Source organism: Seriola aureovittata, chromosome 9, assembly GCF_021018895.1.
Source record: "Seriola aureovittata isolate HTS-2021-v1 ecotype China chromosome 9, ASM2101889v1, whole genome shotgun sequence".
NCBI classification, from domain to species: domain Eukaryota; kingdom Metazoa; phylum Chordata; class Actinopteri; order Carangiformes; family Carangidae; genus Seriola; species Seriola aureovittata.
Window position 1 is genome coordinate 2,220,776 of NC_079372.1, and position 20,470 is coordinate 2,241,245.

Consider the following 20,470-nt stretch of genomic DNA (forward strand, 5'->3'; position numbering starts at 1 on the left):
TAAGCTGGTATGTAGGAACACAAATGAAACGGTATTGTATATACGACTTCACAGACTGAAAAAATGTCATTATTATGCTGTTAAAAAAACATAATGAACAACATAATGTTCCTTTTAAAATGTATGTGCTGCTGCAAAGCACATACACATCATTTCTAAGACAGAGGCTTGTACAGTTATTGTGCCAGTATACAAGTGATAAGGGGCGGTGGCTTGTTCATTCTTGCTGAGGTCCCTGGTTTAGTCTGCGCTGTAGTGGAAAGTCACTGCTCGCAAGTACAATGACCACAATGTTATGATATTTTCAAGACACAGCTTTGCACTCACCAGCTCCAGAAATGACCTCAGGTTTACACTGAGGTCACAGTCTAAGAGATGCAGTCTTGACAATGAAATGTGACAAAACCACCCATCTGCTCTCTGTGTGTGGGCAGGTGCCTCTGAATGTAATTAGCCAACTAGTAATGACTTGTGACTCTGCAGCAGCAACTGTGGTAGCAAGAGAGTGCATGACTCAGAGCTCAAAGGCATAAATAAACACCATAGCAGCTTTGTTCCATCGTCTAGAATTAAGAACATTAATAATTAAATTGAACAATAAACGGAGGTGGCCCAGGGGGGCATGGTAGCAGACAAGAGAGAACAGCAGGCTGCAGCAGGACAAAGAGGGCATTTAATAACAGGAAAAACACAACAACACAGCGCTAAAAAATATGACTTAATCTGAACCTTGAGGCTACATCCAATAAAGGAAGACACAAACAAGTTCATTTTAAATATGCCGGGCTGAGGCTGCATGGAAATGTATGGAGCTTTTCATCTGTGCCTCTGAAACTTTTAGAAAGTTCACTCTGAGACCAAGCGAAAAATAAAACACAAACTGAGTCGGATGGTAAGTCACAGTGAGGGTGGTCTGAATGAGTCGGATAAAAAGTTTTAGAGTGAAAAAGAAAAACAAACCCCCCCGACATCCTCATAAGCTGCGTTGTGTCTTTGGGGGTCGCAGATGCAGAAACGGACCCCTAGGAGCGTCGACCTTGGCATTGTTTACTCTAGCCGGGGCCTTCAAAGACACCAGGCGCAGCCAGCACAAGCGACTTTACCTCAGTCTCCATGGAGACGGCACTTTTGACTGCGAACTTTCCAGGCTCATTACCAGATGAGGTAGTGGGTTCTACCTCACTGCCTCGCTCTATTTGCTTCCATTCCACTCATGGATCGGCAGAAATATGAGAGAGAGGGAGAGAGAGAGAGAGAGAGAGAGAGAGAGAGAGAGAGACACACACACAAACAGAGGGGAGCTAAAAGAGGGGAGACAAAAAAAATTGCCTCAATGAAACTGCAAGTCACAGAAGGACCGGAGGAAAGGACAGCAAATGAGAGAAAGAGAGAGCTGAGAAATGAGAATGCAAAGGGAGGAAAATAGGGAGAGAGAAAGGTTAACCGACAAGGAGGATGAAGAAGAGGAATGACTAAAGGCGATGTTTCTTAAATGCCATCCATCCGCACAGCTCCAGAGCAGCCAGTGCAGTGCTAATGGTCTGTTTGAAGAGAGGGGGAGGTCAGCAGAGGGATGGAGTGGGACAGTGGACTTGGTGAACTGAGGGTCATATTTTCAAGGAGCTATAATTATCTTACTGGGATCCTGGAATAGAAGTCGTGCTGAGACGTTTCCCTTGGTAAATCATAATGACAGAGAAAGGAACAGGCTTGTGTGTTTAACGAACTACAATCCAAAATAAAAACATCTGCTAATGACCTTGCTCATACCACTCAAACATGTCACCAACAACCCAGAAAATGAAATGCGCTCAGTTTTGGCAAGGCATTACCTGCCGTATTCAGATATGCGGCTCATCAAATGAGAGGCTGGTGGACTAAGAGAGATCTTGAAAAACAGAAGAAAGATGATGAAAGCAAGAGGACACAGCAACTGGGCCACTAACACAAACCAACCACAAGAAGTGAGTCAGACTAATGGAGTAGAAAATAGAAGAATCATGAGCCTCTTATCTCTCTACTAATCGCAGTCAGAGCAGCAAAACTAAAGGGAGATAACAGGGGAAGGAGAGGGATGAGTGAAAGAGAAGGGAGAGCAGAGAAAAGCTTGAGGGTCTCTATAATCTCCATCCTTCCCAATCACAACCAAGACCCCTTCTTACTGTTATCAGCATTCCTAAATACTTCCCATCATTAGCCAGCTTGCTCGTTCACTATTGCTAACATTCTCCTGGGCGCCTCTCTATCTGTAATCCAGTCAGACAGCTCCATTTAGCATGTCCATCCTTACAGGGGCAACATTCTTTCCCTCCACGTGCCCACCAGTACTCTGGACTCCAGTTTGGTTTTGATCTATTTCTGGCCCTCCGCTGCCTCTCCTCTCATCAGTTCTTCTCATCTCAGCCTCACTGAGCGGCCACTGCAGAATCCTAATGAGCAGAGAAAACGCACAAGGCACACGGCAGCGCGCTCGCATGCTGTCATGCACCCCTATCCTATATCTACATAGACTCTGTCAATGAGCCACCACATAGGTGGAATCATCAGGCACACCTGGGGCAATAGGATACAATTAAGCTTTTCAGTATGATTGTGGGCCCTTTTATGATTTTGTGGAGCTGTGAACATTTTAAAAAGGGCTAGCACAGACCTCAGCTGAGGCGTGGGCATGAGCTTTGATAGTGTGATCATGAGGCTGTGATAACTGTGTTGCCGGATTGGAGGCAAACGCATAGAAAGTGACGTTAATCCTCAAGCAATGCTCTGATCCAGGGCAGCAAGGCAAAGCCCTCACCAGCCTTAAAAGAGTGTGAAGCTTTCACGGAGTTCAGGGAGTCAGTATGGGGTTATTGTGTGTGGCAATTCAGGCTTGCTGCGAAATATTTGCAGGTTTTATGTATTTTCATTCATATTTCTGAACTCTGGACATATTTACTGTCGGAATTGTTGAAAACAAAGGTATAAACTGTTGTAAAACTGTTTTCCAGTGCACAACACAACATGAAAACAAGCAGCATGAATAACAACCACAAAGTTTTATGTCTTGTCACAGCTTCGAGAGAAGAAAATTGGACATCTAGTCTGAGCTCTTTCCAGTGCATGGATACCAGTCAGTTTTCTCTTTCATAGCCATGGTGCCATCTCTTATCACTGCTGCATATTTACCTGCCTTCCAGCTCTCAATTAACCAGCAGGGGCAGGACTCACTGACATTGACATTTACATACTACTACATACTACTACTACAGATTAGATGAGATTTATTCAAGCGCACCCTCATGTTTAGCAAATTTATTCTCAAGCCAGACTTAAGAGTTGTGGTAATATTATAATGATGCTTCAGTTTGTCAGAATTGTCAATATTGATAATGATTATATTAAGATAGCTCCAACCAACTCCTACACCTGCTGAGCAAGTGACACAAGGGCAGGGCATCGTTAAAAGGTTTTCATTACTGCTGCTGATAGGATACTTGAGTTTTGGTCGAGATCCCAAAACAATATTTTTTTAATGGCTGACTTTGAGGAATATAAACATGTTTTCATTTTACAAAACAAGTGAAAGTTCTAAAATGTTAAATGCACTTTAGCAAGATTTTTTCCTACACAAATACAGTCCAAAAGTGGCAACATGTTGATTTAAGGATACGTGTAAGTGAATGTACAGATTACAGATGGGACCACACTCTTTTGGTACTTTCAGCACTGCAGCACTAGTTTTCAAACCCCTGTGCTAAGAACACATTTAGTTCATTATCAAAAACACACACTGAGGTTCAATCCTCAGCTGTCAGAGAACAAACTCACTCCTATTCACTAGAATGGGAAAGTAAGACTTTTGGGACCCCCACCCCCCACCCCCCCACCCCCCTTGTGTATCAAAACATCTGTGCAGAGCAACAAATTAACAGTTTTCCTCTGGGCTTTTGTGGATACTCTTCATGGAGAGCAGATTGTTATCCGGCTCTGACCTGGTCAGAAACAGGAATGTCTGAGGGACAAACACTCGATGACCGTGACTTCAACAAAAGCACTGTTTAAAAAGAGTTATGTGTCCTTTGCTTCCAGCTGGCTATTTAAAAGGTTAAAGAATGACACACCTCAGTGCTGTAGCTACAGGCGCATCACTGTGGAACCACAACATTTTCTACTGCCCAGGAAGGTAACTTAACGACTTCTATTTCTTCTGAAATACTTCTGAGACTTATTCTTTATAGTAAAGTTATACTGTCTATAAATATGCTGTTATGAAAAACTCCATAGACCCTAACCAATATTGACAGTGACACTGTGTGCAGCAGAGGTACTGAATAGCAACAACCCTAAGAGGCCTACAATCAATGAATCAATGATACACTTTGGCATCACAGTATGGCGCATAAGCCTGGGAATAGTTCTCTGACACCCTGAGCAGCAGAGCAATATCTGAGCGCTAAGCCTAATGTAAGCCAGTTTTGTGGAGAGAGACAGACACTGCACAGGCACGTCACTCCCGGCAAAGATCGATTGTCTATGAGGCGACAGACTTTATTCCTCCCCACAAGCCGTTTCACCCGCCGCCGAGAGCTGCCTGGGCATCTATCCACTCACCAAAGATATGCAAAGGGAAAACATTGATTTCATTACAAGCTGCAGGATTTTGTGATATTATAAGGTTGAGAGTTTTGGCAAGCCATCAATGAATTTACTAGCATCCAAATAAAGTTTGTTTGAAGGGTCTGATTATGGATTGTGGAAGGAAAGCCAAGATGTTGTTTGGTGAACTGAAGGATTTAAAATCTAATATAAGCAGCTTATTGCTTTGGATCTAGATACGCGAGCACATCAATCTCTAGGATAGTCTTACAATAACAAGATATGATGACAGGGATCCAAACTTAGATACAGGCACATACCCTCAACATCAGATTCTATGTAGTATAAAGCTACTCCTTATTATAACAACAGTACTGGTTTCTACTGTGATTATGAATGCAATGATAGTAACAAGAACACCACACAAAATCTTGTATGGAGAAAATGAGTTGCACTGACCTCTATGACTTGAGAGATGCACTTGTGATCACAGCATTGCATTACAGGCAGAAATCATGCAGTCACTGCTGTGTGGCAGCACAAGAGAGATTTCCGCTGTAGTTACTCTTTGCAAACAGAGGGAGCAACAAGACGTCAAGCAAATCTCAGTCCTCTGGCACAACTTAACAATTATCGGACTTGCAAGGCTGCAGCTATATGACAGCCTGATTTCAAGGTTTGATTTCCCAATGCTATGAGGCAAGAGTTCAATGTAGCAAGAATGCTATCTTTCATGGCTAAGGCGTTGGAGTATTCTAACAATGTGTTTAGGCAAAAAAAACGAAATAATCAGACAGGAATTTTAAGATTTGACCACCAGAATGTACTTAAAAATTCAACTAAAGGAATAGTTAACCATTTTGGGAAATACACTTAGTTGCGTTTGCATGAAAAAGTTATTGCATTTACACTTTGCAAATAAACATTGTGGAGATTTGACATCAACGTGAGGTTGCCAGGAAACTAGCATGTGGCTGATGTAAGTGTTTTCACAGTTCTGTTTTTGCACTAATTAAGCAAACAAGCCTCTGCATGCAATTAATTAAAGCTGCTAACCAGCTAAGCTAAACAGCTGTTCACCATAGCTTCAAATTTACATCACACAAGAAAACAATCACTTATAATATTAATTATATCACCATTAGGCCAACAAATTTTACATTTGTCTTACATTCACTATGTCAGCTATGAACACATTCAGGTTCACACACTTGGTTTAGAAAAGAGAAACAATTCTCCGTCATAACCACTTCAGTTGTATCAAGATTAATATCCAGTATACATATATAGAAGAGTGCTGAGATGACACAGTGGAGACAGAATGGGGAAAGTAGTGGCACAGTAGCTCAGCAGGTTATGGTGGAATAAAGCTGTATTATTTTTTTAAATATCTATATTACATTATCCATGAATCTATTCAACAGTGGCATCAACTTCCTTTCAAGGTAATGGCCTTGTAGATTCTGACAGTGAAAAGCTGTAGCATTGTGCTTTATGGCCTGTACCAGAGATCAATTCTGTCGACACCGTCAGCCACCTCAGTGAATGGCCACACAGTGTGCCAACACATGGATCACTCACTGCACAAAGCAAAGACCCCAGCAAAGCTCTGGGTCTATGTGTGTGTGTGTGTCTGTGTGAGAATGCATGCACATGAGTGCAAGTAACAATTTCACAAAAGGACCTCAAGACACTATGTCCATGTTAACCTTGTCCAGTCTTGATACCCACAAAATCCCAAAGGGGTGCTAAATATGCGGACTCATCGTGTCGTCGTCCTTTTCCTCCCTGAATCTATCATTTTAAACTCTCCTTCACAATCTGCATCTTGGTTAAGTAAAAGTGGCTGAGTCAAAGCTTCCTCTATATATTCTGTGAAAGGTGATGAACCCACCTTTACAGCACACTTGTTTCAAACAAGAGGCTGGTAGAAAGAAATATGTCTCCCCCGCATATCTGCAAACAACCAGCTGTCAAACCAACAGCTTCTCTTTCCAGAGTAGCAGGACCCAAAAGGTGGGGAGTAACTGACACAGGAGGAAACGAAAATCTTACTCTCACTCCCAACTTCCTCTTGAACTCTGGCTGAACTCTGCTTGGTTGGATGGGAGATACGAGACAAAGCCTCCTTGCTCGAGAGTGTGTCATGACTACCTCTAGACTGACAGAGCAGCTGGCAGTACCTGTCCCTCCGCTATGTTTCATACAAGAACCGACTCCGAAAATACAAATAGGATATGCCACCACTTTTCAGATGGGCTGTAGAAATATTTAGTCCCATTTATATGCAAGGAGCAAGCTAGCAAATTAAAGCAGAGATGTGACGAAAACATAAAATATCACTATCCAAAATATAATTATAATTTTTGCTATAAGCTAATTTATCTTGAGAATAAAAGGTGTTACAACGCCAGTCAGAGACTAGTAGCACCATTCTCCATCTCTGAGTAGAAAATGCAGCAGTGTGCGGGTTTGTTTACAGGAGCGTAGGCCAGATTGTAGGAATGAAGGCCAGAAATCTCAGCAATGAGTAAACTAATCATTAAATCACTGGTGTTTGTTATGAAGCCTGCCATACAGCTGCAGTTTCACAGTTTATGAGCCAATCTTACGTAGTACACATTTGCAAGTTTGCATTACTATGAGGACTGAAAATAAAAAAGACAAGAAAACAAACTCAGCTATAAAGTTAAAATGACAAAAATCTCAAATATATTGTAGATTACTAAGAACATTAAAATGTGAACAGATTTTTTTTTTTTTTTTTTTTTTTTTTAAAAGCATCAGTGTCTTTTGGGGTGATTGACAAAAAACAAACATTTGGGCAGTGGTGACTTTTCTGTTCCCTTTCCTCCTGCCTGTTGATCGGGCGTTTGCCTGGCTTCCTGCTGATAAAGATTCAATGGAACTTAAACAGGCAAAATGACGACATCACATTCTCAGTTTGGAGGTCATGTGGTCCAGGGATAAGGGTCATGTCAGTTCAATGAGAGTCAAATGATGCCTTTAGATGCATTGACCCTAAAATATCACCCTTACTTCTTTAGTCTTAGAGGCCATTCACATCATCTGCATCATGATACACTGCTTGGACCGGCAGTTCAGGCAATCAATTCCATGGCAGTTAAAGTCAATAAACATTGTGGAGAGCATGCAGTTCGCTCTCAACATATCATCCAATATTTCTTACTGGCTCTGTGATGTCTTCATTACATAATGAAAGCTGCACTACGGAGTTGGTCATTGCAGCATTATCCCAATCAATAACATGAAAGACGATGACACGGCGGATCCTTAAGTGGGATAAGTCAAATACAGATCTTTGTCTGCCAACTAGGCTACTGAGACCCTGCATGCATCTGTGTATTTTTTGTCCAGATATGGAATCAGTTGGAATGAACATATCATCATATGTCAGAAACCCATAATGTGACCTGCTGTGATAAATCTGTAATTGCTTTAGTGTAGTGTAAATGAGCAGTTTTGCTTCAGCTTGCTAATGAAGATCTGATGTAATGATGCAGAAAACTCAGTGCACACCTGACAATGCCACCTGTTTTTTTGCTCGGACTAGTACAAGAAGTGAACTTTAATTATTGGCTGTCTGCTAATAACTGAGTCTGAGTGTCACAGGTTTCTACCATCAAGTTATTATTGTAACTTATAGTGCATGTAATGATTACCAGTTTGATTTTCCATATAAAAAATGAAAAATAGAAAATTGTACAATTGAATCCCTCTCTCTAGAAATTGTATATTTCAATTGTCAGATCAAAGTACAATTCAGATTTTTGACTAATTTTTTCAAACTTTCATGAATAAGAAAAATGGGTGCTTGTTATTGTTCATAATATGATCTGGGTTTCAAGAAAGGTTTCAAGCAATATGACTTTATATGACTTAACCTACCCTAAGTGTTGGATGACTAACAACCCGAGGTATGTCTGAAAACACCCATGCATTTAAGGGTTAAATTGCTTTAGGCTATATACCGTTGGGTAGCTTAAACCAGTGCATCATATTCTATACAATCATCATATCTTATAGTGTTGTTGTCCTGTCAAAATCAGAACAGCTGTTGATGCAGTTTCCAGCTAATCCATGGGCTTTTTTTTGTCTATTTAGCCCCAGAAGTAGGAGAATTCACTTGGCTGATAGGTTTGTTGGGCAGTCCTGTTGGCCAATCAGATGCAAGTTGCGTTGGGTTCTTAGATCCCACCCTCTCAAGCAACCCAAGACATGAATAGGAATAAAAGTACTTATTTTCAATTTTACATGGAAAATCAAAAAGGGAATCAAACTAAAAAAAAAACAAATAACCAAATTGAGTGGTTAGGACGGCCCCTTCATCTAGATAAGAGTATCTAATTTAGTTCAGAGCCACTTGTATTTTGAAGTAAACATACAATGTCTTCAGCGAGACAGTTTTCACTGTATATTGAGCCTAAAGATTAATTCACTGAACCTCAACAAATTTAGGCAGCCCACTCTTACCAAATTTGCTTTGACAAACACATTTTGTAAGAAATGTAGTTAACATAACATCTACCAGCTCCAGGCAACGTTCAATAGCTAAACAGCTTCAGCACAGATTGCTGTACACTGCATTGTCTGTTATTCTGATGATAAGAACGGTGCAGCAAATCTGACACTGCAGGTTTGTGGGCCTTTTGAAAGCAGAAATGCATCAGCAGATAAAATATGACTTTCTAGTCATTTTTCATACGAGGTAATAGAAGCAGAAAGGCAAAAAGAATTGGTTTATGACACGTGAAAAAACTAATGAAGTAGAGAATGAAGAGTATCCCTAGACAGACCTTGTGTACGTGTGAAAATAGCACTATAGGCAGTAATTTTTTGCCTTGTTATAGAAGGGAAGGTCCTTTCGTACACACACACTCATACAGAGACATCGCTTATTGCTCTGTGACTGTGTGTATCTGTCTGTTTACAGCCATTAACGAAAAGTAATGCTTCCCCTCCTTCAGCATGATGCCAGGGCTGTGATGACACACACATCTGCTCTCCGCCACCCTCACCCCTCCCACCCTCTGCCCACTCCACCCACTGTGCCAGTCCTCTTCATATGTCAGCCGCACACTGGCACTGCCCTTCCTATCCACTGGAGGCTTTATCCAATTTGTCAGGTTTGGCACACACATGACTCAAGATGCCTCCTTTTACCATCTCCTCCTCCCCCCATGCCCTCTCCCATCCTCATCGCACGGCTGTAAGACAGTGCCGTCTGTGCCAGTGGGCATTACAGTACCTGATGGCGAGGCCCACCTGCCACCACTGTGACATCCAGGCTTGCCCAATCTGCCTCTCCAGCCCAGCAGGCACCAGCTGGCCGGACAGCCTGCATGCTGATAGATGGACAGTTGTAGGCTGGATGATCATTCATATTCACAACAGCCAGGTCTGACTAACTGACTAAAATAAAACTCAATCAGTTTTGCGAGTATGTATGCTGAGAGTTGACGCGATCGAAAGAGAGGTAAGATTGTAAGACATAGATCAAAAGAAACACACTTTTGTGAATCTGCGCATTTTTCAATTTATATATTTTATTTTCTCTTTTCAATACTTTGCTTTCTTCCAAACAGAAGACACACTGCATTAGGGGTGCACAAATGTTTCAAACTTAGCTTTGATTTATCATGTGGAAACTTTGAGACAGTCAGTACCTAGGCAGCTGTTAGACAAGATAATAACACAGTAGATGCACTCCCTCCTTAGTAAAGACCACATCATGTTCCCACATCCATACTTTGGCTCTCTACCCTCTGCCTCAAGAGTAAGACAAGCAATTACTGATTTCTTCCCTGCTTTCTCACTTTCAACAAGTATCCCTCCGTTACTTCAACTCAGCTACATTATATGCAACTTAGGTGGCTTGAAAAATCTGGCCTCCTGAAACCTGAAACTACTACCACACAACTATAATTCTAAAAGTTCTCTTGTAACCATTAAAACTTACGAGCTGTATCTAGTGAACTTATCTAAGCTCAAAACCATCAACAAGATTTAGGGCATCATTCCAAGCAGCACGTCGAGTACAAAATGTGGGAGGTGGCTGGGATTGTTTAATACTCAGATATCTATGTTAGTGTCAGCTGTGCATGAGTACCTCTACACTCCCACTGGTCCTTAACATTGAATGTCACCGGTTCAGGCTAAGACCATAACATCCTTCCCAACAGCAATGTAGTAATTTCAAGGCAATGTCCCACAAAAAACGTTGAAACACCTTCACAAATCCCTTGACTGGTCCTTCTGAGCTGGAGGAAACTGCCTGACACACAAGCAGAGGCTTTACAGAATCACTGATCCGAGATCCAGCTCGATTTGTCAGCTCCTGAATGGTTGCAGCGGACTGTGTGCAGAGAGAAATCCGACCCAGGACCAGTACATATGTCTGAAAATGAAAGGCAATGCCTCTGCAGAGCTATGCAGTAATTCTATTCGCCTATACCTACACCCAAAATATCCTTATCATCTTAGGTTGCACACACTACGTACCCCCCCCCCCCGGGCTAGGATCCTAAATTAACACCCTGTTGTAGAAGTAGACCTGAAGATGAGCGCTGCTCTGCACTGAAATGTCATTGATGGAACCATTAATTCTTTCCGGGTGAATTATCCAACTGTGGTAAGATGGTACAGTATATTGTGGTTTAATGCTTAGTTTCTTTGATATCAAGCCTAACAATCAAAATTAAGCTCTTGTTTGAAAACATTCAATGTTCTAAACACTTTGCTGTGAAATAAAGTAAAAGGATTCAAGATTTACACCATCTCCACACAATGCTGCAGCACTTTGTAGTGACCAGTCAGCCTCACAGAAACAGAACAGTGGACAGGAATGGGCAAAACTCGCATCCTTTCACATCCTACCACTTTCAGAAATGTGAGACGAGCAGAGTAAATGTCATTTCATCACTGCTGCTGCCACGGCCGATCGTCTGACTGCACCTCATTGCGAATAATTGCTGACAAAATCTTAGGAAGCCCCGCAGCGGACCCCCCCCCCCCCCCTTCCCCTCCTCTCCCCATCACATCACATCATTCAAAAACCACTGGGGGGCTCCATGCCTGACGAGTACACACTTTTCTCATCTCCTATCTCAGCCTATTAGGAGTCATTCTCTGGGGCCGCAGAGCAGACCTATCAGCTTCCCCTGTGCAGATTTCTACGCCAGAGTCCCATCCATTGTAATTGCAGCATAGCCTCACATATATTCAGCTGCTCTGATTTCCCATTTTATTTCCTTTTATAATCACTGGATCACTGGCAACCATACAGTTATGAATGATTCTCGCCCACGTTATCTTCTAGAACAAGTTTGTTCTGATATATTGGAGCTGGGGCCTGTGGCAAACATATAAAATGAAGGCCATCGAGAGACTAATGGGGGATCTTAGTGGATGCAGTATAAAAACAATGATGCCCACCACCCACCATCATCCACTAATGAAGCTTTCCATCAAATTAATGAGAGTTTTAATCATTGTTCACAGTAGTCTATCCACATGGTGCACTATCCATTACAGTGGCCTGTCACCTTCATGGAGATACAGAATATTCAAAGTCCTCTTTCAAATGTTTTTCTGTAGGAAAGTGACATTTAGGTTGTACTATAGTACTCTCCCACATGACACAGCTCTGCATTTGAACTTGATGGCAACTAAATATATGCAATGTCACTGATTACTGAGCACACTCTCATGCCATCTGCTGCCGTGCGTGAGGGTGCTGTTAGCATCAGTTTTTAGGAGAGGCAGGCTGAAGGACAGAGGGCAACATAAATTTACATACCTGAGTGCCGCTTTAAGTCATTAATGCATACTGTGACCAACCCAAAACATCAAATACACACTACAGATCTGACCTACCCAAATGCCATGAAGGGCATCACACTTTCTATTCAGGTAGAGATAAATAAATAATATATGTGTGTACTAGTGGGGTTGGGGTTAATTAGTATTGCGACTGTAATGTCAAACACAGTCACTACTAGTGTGTCAAGGCCTGTTGGTAGGTGATGACTGCTTGGAAAACACTCTACTCCCCTGCTCAATAACTTATGACAAGGCCACAGAGAAGTGCGTGTGTGTCGCAGCGCTGTGAATACACACGCATAATATGGTGAACGTACGCATCAGACACACCACATCTTATATTTGAAACATATACTTCATGGTAATCAGTCTAATTGACGAGGCTCTCTCACCCAGTTGATGACTGCATGTATATGTAAATGAATGACCTTTAAGCATATGGTTACAGACTAACATCACTCATCATTAACTTGCTTTATAGGAAAGTAATTGCTACCTCCAACCACATGTTCAGGTTTCAGCCTTATTAATTATACCAACACGGGTCTTTCCAGTTGAAATAAAACCTGCAGTGGGTGGTGATTCCTTCTAAACTTGGGATTCATTAGGAACCTTACTGCAGTTGACGCCAGCAGAGCACCCAAATGAAAGTTGCCAAAGGCAATTGTGCCATTTCCAATTTTTGTTGCACTTTTGAAGACTGCTCTGATAAGTAACCATCTGTTGGGTAACTCTGTCAAATAAATGACCATAAAAAGGTGCCATAAACATGAAACCTGAGGACGACGATCATTCTTCCCCTCACACAACTCATTAAGTTTCTCATTGCCATAGACAGAGGGATTCAAAAGCCATCCCCATCGACAAAAAAACACTAATGAGATTTGGTGCCATTTTCACAGCTTGAGGTTATTCATTGCAGTCCTTTATATGACTCCATTAGCCTGTTATATTGCTCCTGTATTTTTGCTTCCTTGTTTTTCAGTCACCAAATGCCTCTCCGAGTGACAGCGGCTTTACCTATCCCTCTTCATCAAATCAATGAAAAGGAGTGTGAAAGGGTACGAAGTGGCATAATGGGATGTTGCAAAATGTCAGGTTTTCCAGACGTTGTTGTGAGGAGACAAAAGACAGCAGGGAAATGCGATTCATGGAAAAACTGTATTCTGTTTGAAGACATTCTACGCTTGAATGACTCTGCTGGGATTTTGACAGGACAAGAGCTTAACAATAAAAGAAGACAATAGTTGAAATGATATTTTTGCTTGAGGCCTTGATGCAGCAAAGGTGATGATCAGATGTTCAGTGCTTTGACATGTGGAAATGTGGTCAGAAATTTAAGCACATTTCTCAGCGTAAAAAAGAGCACATACAGCTTGGTTTACAAAAATGTTTCCCCATGTTATTATATTTATCAAATAATGTTGTAGTCAGTAGTAAGTGGCTATATATATTTATAATAAATATTTCCTTCAAAATCTGAAGTAAACTGAAAGAATTACAATTTATTTGACCCAATGTATTGATATGTATTTATAAACATGAGTGCAGTATAATGTAACTAACCAAGCACTCAAATTGTACTTTTAACAAGACAGCAGTGACATTTGAAGCAACTCTGCAGAAATTCATGCCAAAGACTCCTTTTTGCATACATTACCCTAATTGAAGAGGGAAGGACATTATGTGAAAGCCTGCTGACATTTTCAAATAGCTGAGATATAAAAGTGTCTTTCATAATTATGCAAATGCTGTCTTTATTCCATACTGTGTCTTTAGGTTATGAATCGACTGTGAATCCTTGCTTATGAAACAGTTGTAATTTTGACAGAAGATAATCTTTCATTTTAGTACTGATTTAGAGATGCAATGCATAGACAGGGGCGTCGTGTGGCGTGGTGGTCTAAGCAGGCGCCCCATGTGTAGAGGCTACAGTCCTCGCTGCAGTCGGCCCCAGTTCCAGTCCCACATCGGACGGCCTTTGCTGCATGTCATTCCCCCTCTCTCTACCTCCCTATTTCCTGTCTCTCTACTATCCTGTCTCATAAAGGCCCAAAAAAATATACTTTAAAAAAAAGAAATGCATAGACGGTTTTGCAGATAAGACACTGTACATAGTGCTGGAATTACATCCTCTACATGTTGAAGACGACAGTTGTGAAACTAAATTGATTGCTGCATGTTCCATGTACAGGAGCAGACTTTAAATGCTGTATATGTACGTGATGGTTACAGTGGGAATTAGGAGTGCATGTCACAGTGGACACAGGAAGAATACAAATGTCTAAGCACTTCTTGTCGATGTTAATGAAGCATTTACTGTGTGAAAAGAGTCTCTCTGATATGCTGACAATTGAATGTTAACGCTGTACAAAGAATGACAGGAGCTCCACCGAGCAGAGAGGATCTGCGCTCACGCATAAAAATTGCAATCACAGAGCAAAGTAATTTCACTGAAATGCCATGTTACCTTAGAGAGCCTGGGGTGTGATGGCAAGGGAAGTCGGTGCTGGGAACAGGCTTGTGTATGCGTTTTTTTGCTCCACAGTGAGTAAAACAGAGGCATCTTGAACATTTCCATAGCAGTTTTTGGAACTCCCTGGTGCTCACATGCTCACAAGAGGAGGGAGAGATGTGCTGCCCCTCTTCCATTGTATGATACCGGTGGGTTCTGCCACACAGCTGGTGATTCAAAAGCATGTATTGATGAATGGCTGGCCGTCACAGTACTGCATTGTTGGGGCCCATTCTGAGAAATGTGTGGGTCTTCAAACTTGCTTTAAGGTGCTTGTGAAATATGAGTTACACTAAATAAAAACACCCAATACTACATGCTGTGCAGACGCTGGTCTAGAGTACTGGCACCTTTTTTTATTCCAATTCAAACACTGGGTAATATATTAAAAGCATGAGCAGTCTTGTCATGTCTAGGCTGCTCTTCTCTTCACCTTTAAAGGAGCAACTACTTTTTAAGCAAATAGCCTCCCGATATCCATAATCCTGTTTAATATCTAATGTCAATGGCCAAGCAGGATTTCCGTGTACAGAATTACAGAACACCACCTGACTGTCGTCTCAGTAGCCTTTTAACATTCAGAGCTGTCTGCTCATTAATGATGTATAGAGACAGCAAATCCTCCATGCTAAATGATATAATAGGCCTTACTCAGTCTTGATCTTCCGGATAACCCTGTCTAGAAAATTAATATATTTTTGTATTTTTAATTATCATGAGGGTAAAATCTGTGTTTAACTCAAATGATTTGGCTGACATTATGTGAAACCTTTTGATGAGCTCCAGATACAAGAGCATGCCCTTTGTGTTGAGACAGTAATGCTGTCAATAATCTTGTAAATGCTTCACCAACTGCAGTTTATTCAAATACTGTTGCTCTCGACTACGAGAACGGACGAGTCATTAAAAGCAATAGGACTGGCCTTCTCTCATAACCTTTGAATGCTGAATAATGAACATCATCATCCCTCACGAGAGGTAGTTAACAATCAGCTACAGAAAAACATCCAATGTTTTATCCAAAACTTGCATTAATAGCAGTATTAGCATATTTTCAGACTCATGAGCAAAGTAAACTCCGTAGAAGTCGGTGACATTTAACCAAGTATGGACAAGCGCTAGTGTTATAAACAAGGCTGCGTAACACTGAGAAAGTACAATCAGTCGGTCGATTTACATGGCTTGCTTCTACTTGCACATCAACATTTCTCTGGGGAAAAGAATACAGAGGAGCAGCCGTCAAAACGTTTTACAACTTGCTAGAAGCTGCCTAGAGCATTGTACGTATGTAGTTTAAGCACTGAGATCTAAGGTAAAGTGTATAATTATTATTAATTGGTAAAAAACACAAAATAAACATGTAACCAGAATGCTGCTGAATGACCTTCAGAAAAATTAAGAAGATTAAGATTTCCCTATACCACGTATGTATGTACAATCATGTGTCCTGATACACGACAACAACAGATGAAAGATGCCAAAAGAATTAGCATTCATCTTATGCACCATTGCTTTTATATATCAGGGAGTCCTAAAGGGTGAGAAAGGGAAAGCTGTGTTGAACTTAATTACTCAAGACAAATACTTTAATCAACGAAATGAAGATGAAGGCTGATTAACGTTAACCAGCTAGCTCGCTAATTTACCCAACTTTTTAGCTACTGTTAGTCCCAGTGCTGTGCTGTCAGAACAAGCAAAGCAAAAGGTGCTTGATGCTCTGATGTTGACCGGTTGCGTTCATCTAGTAATTTACTGCCCTCTTGTGGCTGCAGCAGGCTATTGTCTCTGGAAGCTAGCTTGACTACCAGCTGTTATATTTATCGTCTCTGTCATTTTTGTTGGTGTGGCAGTGTCCCGTTGACAAAGGCTGGGGCAAGTTAAGGGGAGGGGAGAGCAGTGTTTTTTAGAGGTTTGTAAATGGAAGATAATCCTGGGATCTTTGATGGGTGACTTGCTATAGCTAGCTAGAGACAACAGCACTGTCCTTAATTCAGCTTCCAAAAATTTACTTCATAGGTCTTTTCTTCATAAGGAGCAAATTACACTGTGATTTATCATCTCAAATCAATATAAATTGTCTTACTAATCACATGTGTGACGAGGAGGAGTTAGGGTGTAATGTGCGGAAGCTTTTAATAAATGCTTTTGCAAGGAAAGCATTTATCACATTAATATCTTTTTTCTTTCTGTTAATCGAGGTTTAGGGTTCTCTGGTCTGCAGTGAGTTTGAGGCGGCAGATTGAGGCAGGAAAATACAGGGTTCTGCATTTTCACTGGAGTGTATCGCTGTCAGTTAATGATAATTATTTGGAAGGTTGCCATAGTTTTTTTTTTTTTTAAATATTTTTCCTCAATACTGCAGATTTGCTATGTTCACTGTCACTTTAAAGGAATGATCCTTATATTCCTTCAGCAGGTGAAGATGTCCAGGCAGAGTGCAGCAGGAGAGACTGTCAGCACAGGAAAGGTAGGCAGCACAAAATCAGGAGATATGACTAGCCCTGAACTTCAGAGAGATTTTACTGCTGTCATGAAAAGGTATATTTTAGTCTGGTCCATTTTTCTTGCCGGTGTAGTAAACAGCTGAATCACACATTGAGATGGTGTTTGTTGAAAGGGAGTAGTTGGTTCTTCAGCTCTGTTTGCTTAAAGTCACCACACATCACTTGGTGGTTCTGCTTTCACTATTACTGAGCACATTTCCCATGTTTCTAGTGGAGCAGGCGTTAAACCTGTTTGATTTGTCATGATATTGTGTGGAAATATACCGGGATTGGAACAGGTGCAGAATTGTAGAAGTACCTGACATGTTAGCTATTGCAGCTTGCAAGTTTCTGAGCCATCAGCGTGACCAGGCGGCCTTCATTAGCCTGTGAATCCTCTCACAGCATGATAATTCACCTTTAATGGAAAAGAATGAATGCATTTTGATATATTTGTAGCAGTGCTTTAGAGGAGTTATTAAACTGCAAATAACTGCTTAGGTCGCATGATGACAACTGAGCTATCTACATGACAGCAGAGCAAAAAAGACCATTAGATGTGGCTGAAAGCTCTGGAAAAGGCTTTTTAAGTTGTTAAACTGAGAACTCTGTCTGTCTGACTCTGAGACAGCTTGCTAACATTCAAATTCTTGTTTTCGGTCACACTGCTACTACACAGCACAGTTTTACACGATCAGTCATGATTTACAGCAGTCACTGCATGCATCCTGGGAATGTCAACCTCTCTAACACTGCTGTTGATTTTTTTCTTGCACTGCATGAACTCAGATGCAGTGAAGAATACAAAGATAAAAACCAACCTGTTTAATATACAACAGCACAGAGGTTTGAGTGGTTGCCTGAGTAGCACCTGTCGACGGTGGTTGCAGCAGATTTAATCAAGGTAACCATAGTGGATCTAGCATGCATAATTGTGTTTGATTATGTGTGTCACACTCAAACCGGAGGCTGCAGGTGGATGAATTTTTCCACCGGTATGCACCTCTATGAAATGTTCTGTAAAAACATTTAATGCAACCCACCGACATATATATATATATATATAAGACATTTCAAAAATACCTCCAAGTAAAGGTCACCACAAAGAAATATATGGCAGATTGAGCTCTAGAATAGGCTTCTCATTCACCCCACCAAGTCCCAGAGTGGAGCTGGCCGTGACACACAAAGAGAAAATGAGAGCGGCACAAACTGGGGCCACAGTCAGAAGTTTTGGGCCAGTTTTATGGCTGCTCAGCATTTCTCTATATAAGCAGCCCCACAGTGTCGCAACAAAGCTAAATGTGGTCCATTTAAGTACACGGAGAAGCTCATGAACTAAACTACCACAGCAGAGGAGAGACAAGGTGTAAAACGGTTTAAGGGAGAGATGTGGAGGCCAGCTCTGGTGTGTTTAGGAGGCGGTTGTGAGCATATACCGCATATACCTCTCCACAGACTTCAACAAAAAGACAATACATGAAGTACCTCCATTTATTCATAACTGCTACACTTGCTGGGATGAATGTAACATGCAAATGCAAACCCCCCTGGCAGAAGAAATGCAATTAAAGTAAGCTAGCCTGCTAGCAAGGTTAGTGCTGCTGGTAGTGAAGTGCCATGTGGCACCCCCAACACAGCTTCCCTCAGGACTCCCACTCTGCCGGCTGCGCAATGAACCAGCGACCCTTAGCACACACCTCCCTTCCCAACACAGCCACTGGTGATAAATTACCTAATCCCACTGTCCCCAGCCAGTTCTATTATACACCCTTGGCTTGTTAAGAACAGCTAGGAAGAGAGAAAGGGGGTTGAATAAAGGCAGCAGAGGCGAGTGTAAAGGGGAAAAAAGACTTTCTGACAGAGACACAATGACAAGGGGAAGATATACAGGCCAAACAAAAGCTGGAATCAGCAACCATAATCTTCAGTATCAGAAGGACATATGTGTGCTTCCTTTTGATGTCGAAAAAGAGGGGCACTCAGAACCACTTAGAAGTGTATTTCGAGACAATTATGTCTGACAAAAATCCATCTAGAGAGAGATCTGCAGATAGGTGTCAGCTTCTGAGTGTGTATCATTTCAAAAACATTGCTTACGTTGTCAGAACGGACCAGTCAGAAAATCTTTTTCCGCACTCTTTGTGATGCTGATGTGAGTTTTATGAATCTTCTGTACGGACGAATGTGATTCCACCGCTGAACGTGTACATCTCAGGCATCATTTCAGCTGAGCAGAGAAGCAGCTACAAGGGACAATGACATCAGTGCTCAAACCTTCCCAGAGGAATGCTTGTCGTCACTCACACTGGCAAACACACTGCTATGGAAACAGCAAGAGTGTGAGCGTGCATCGGGGTTAAAAGGATACCGCAAGGCGCGCACACACACACACAAACAGAGAGAAATAACTGCAAAACAAAGCGACAGGGGCAGTCCATTGAAAACAATGCTGACACATGACCAATCTGTTCCTGAGCAGCTGTGTAAGGCAGCCTGGGTTCACATTTTCCTCTTTAAAAAAAAAAAGCACTGCAGTGGTCAACTGAGGACTCAGTGACTTTCTGTCATTGTAAAGGGAAAGTTAGCCAACAGTTTTTTTCCTGTGAATGTAAGAGAGAGGAAACACAGCAGACCTATTACTGAGCTTGATCTCGGAAGTATCTGAGAGAGATGTGGTTTCAGAGCAGAGCGCTGCCAAAGCCAAGATGGAACATATCCTATCAGACAGCTCACTGTGCCAGCTGACTGCTATGGAAACAGCAAGTGTGTGAGTATGTGTGTGCCAGAAGTTGAAAGGACATGGCAATGCATGGGCACAAATACCACACATGCTTATGTCGCCAACCGTGCTTATGCATGCCCACAGATGCAAACACACACATCTGTTTCCTATCTATATGTCAAACTGACTATTGAAAAAAGTTGGAAAAGGACAAACAGAGCAGCTGCAGTGCGCACACACACACACACACACACACACAGGACAGCATTCTACAGACTGGGCAGCCATTCAAACAGCTCTCGGTAACAGTAACCCACAGCAACCCTAAAA

General features: G+C 41.7%; 1 protein-coding gene across 6 annotated transcripts in view; it reads right to left on the bottom strand.

Moving 5' to 3' along the window:
- The window catches only part of kazna (kazrin, periplakin interacting protein a), a 176,159-nt gene that overhangs the window by 97,695 nt on the left and 57,994 nt on the right, over nucleotides 1–20,470 (bottom strand). The window lies entirely within an intron of this gene.